The sequence below is a fragment of the Lampetra fluviatilis genome, chromosome 4, assembly GCF_964198595.1.
Source record: "Lampetra fluviatilis chromosome 4, kcLamFluv1.1, whole genome shotgun sequence".
In the NCBI taxonomy this organism is placed as follows: Eukaryota; Metazoa; Chordata; class Hyperoartia; order Petromyzontiformes; family Petromyzontidae; genus Lampetra; species Lampetra fluviatilis.
In genome coordinates this window covers 19,050,075-19,052,580 of record NC_136278.1, presented here as the reverse complement: position 1 = coordinate 19,052,580, position 2,506 = coordinate 19,050,075, and positions in this window count along the sequence as shown.

Below are 2,506 nucleotides of genomic sequence, written 5' to 3'. Positions count from 1 at the left end.
TGCCGCTGTGCTATCGCCATAATCTTGGATGCGACAATGACACATCCCTGACTGATACAGATCAGCAATTTTGTTGCGTGACAAACGGACGTTTATAATAATGTCGTTTATCCTGCAGAGATTCACTGCGTCTCAAGGATCGGTCTCAAACAATGGGATGTTAGACCAATTCATTTTGAAGGAGTAATGTGTGTGTGTATGTGGCAGGAATGTGGAGTGCCAAGAGAATACCCACCATGCATGCAGGGGTGATAACACTCAACATTCCGTTCTAGTTATGAACCCACTTGCTGTACTGCCATCATTTGGCCACCTCCATTGCAAGCGGGTTAAGTGTCCCCCAACACACGATGTCACACAGGTTCTGATATCGCTCGCCACTTATGTTAGCCATGGCCTGGATAGAAACAAAACACTGCGTGGTCCACTACAAGCCACTGCCCCCCCCACCCCATACAAACACACAGATAAAGATCCCCCGTATAGCCTTTACAGACTGATGGTGCAAGTGCTGTTAGCGAGCATCTATTACGACACACCAGGCGAAGTGTGTGTGTAGACAGCACCACTGCCGCCCCCCAGTGCTGATGTTTACGCACCGCACACCAAGGGTCTGAGTTCAGAAAAAAAAAAACATGTCCGTAAATCTAACCGAGAAGCAATTCGCGTAACGCTACGAAAATCCGTAGGTCGCCCTTTCGCGGATAAACGGGCGGCACGCTCCAGCTCCTTGCTGTGGGTGGCATCATCGCTCCACCAGCCAATCGGCTCCAATAGGGATTTTTGCGCCAATTTTCAATCACTTCTTCAGCAGCCCCTCCCATACCTGTCAACCGATACCATTGAACCCGTGTTCTTGTACAGGGAAATAGAGTTTTCAGGTCCACACGGCGTAGAGCCGTTTCAGTACGGGCAAATACCAATATCTATTTGTTTATGTCTCTCCCTTGTTATGGGACTTTGTCGGATGTACATTGAGATTTATAACGGGCTTTGGGTGACCAATGAGGTCTCAATTGGTTTGTAATAAGGGGCCGTCCATAAATTACGTCACGCACCTAGGGGGGGGGGGTCAGACATTTGTGACGATGTGTGACGAGGGGGGGGGGGAGAAATGTGACGTCACATCAAAATTCGCAATTTTAAATAAATATAGACAACACGTTCTAATTAATTAAATAGACGTTTTAATAAATGTTTTCTCCTACAACATCAGAGTGCAGCGCCACATTAAATACGCACTACAATGACAATCGTTTAAAGCGATTTGAAGTATATTTTATTTGGGGGGGGGGGGCAGAGCTTTGTGACGTCATATTTGAGGGGAGGGGTCTGACTTTTTGTGATGCCGTGTGACTAGAGGGGGGAGGTCAAAAATCGTCCAAAATCGCGTGACGTCATTTATGGACGGTCCCTAAGGTAGGACCAGGTAAGGCTCATTGAGCAATATATGTAGGACCAGGTAAGGCTCATTGAGCAATATAGCTCTTTTTCAGAAGCGACCTGCCCACACATGATCGTTCAGCGAAGCGGTTAATCACGTGGACAAAATTATAGCAGCTAAATACTTTAAATGCATGTTGATTGTAAATGTGGCACGAAAAACCGCAGGTCCCCGGATACACATCCACGCGACCACGGGGAGAGAGACACGCAAATTACCAATATGCAGGCATCAAGGTCTAGATCGAAACCACGTCCTCCTGCATACCCAGGCGAGGCAGATAACATCCCGTCACCACGGCGCCCCATTCCGAAGGACTCTGCGGCCACCCTCTAGAAACACGGAGATCGATGACGAACTCTGCGGTTGCTCTGTATCATCCATACCGGTTTTTTGCGGAATTGAATGCAATCCCAGTGCGGAGTAAATCCCGTGCGTTATCGGAAATTCGTGGCTTACGCATTTTTTTCATTGCGCTATCATACGGTAATCAGGGCCCCATGCAGGTCACGCGCGGTGCACGCGCGCACACGCAGGATTATAACATCGTCGTCATCTCGCGGTTAAGTCACAATGCGCTGCGCTGGGTGGTTTTCACAGGAGCGCCGCGTCACGTTTGCTGGGGGGAGACTTGAGCAGAGCGCGCGAGTGACTCCCTCGCTCTCACACGCGCCCTGTCTCCGCGTCTCAACGTCCCCGATTGTCATCCTCTAGCCGTCTCGCGTGGCTCGCTCTCCCCGTGTCTCACTCTCCCCGTGTCTCACTCTCTCTGTCTCCCACTCTTCCCGTGTCTCACTCTCCCCGTGTCTCACTTTCCCCGTGTCTCACTCTCCCCGTGTCTCACTCTCTCTGTCTCCCACTCTCCCCGTGTCTCACCCTCTCTGTCTCTCACTCTCCCCGTGTCTCACCCTCTCCTTGTTTCACCCTCTTAGTATCTCACTCTGTCTCTCACTCTCTCTGTGTCTCACCCTCTCCGTGTCTCACCCTCCCTGTGTCTCACTCTCCCCGTGTCTCACTCTCCCCGTGTCTCACTCTATCTCACACACGCGTGCGCGCTGGAGG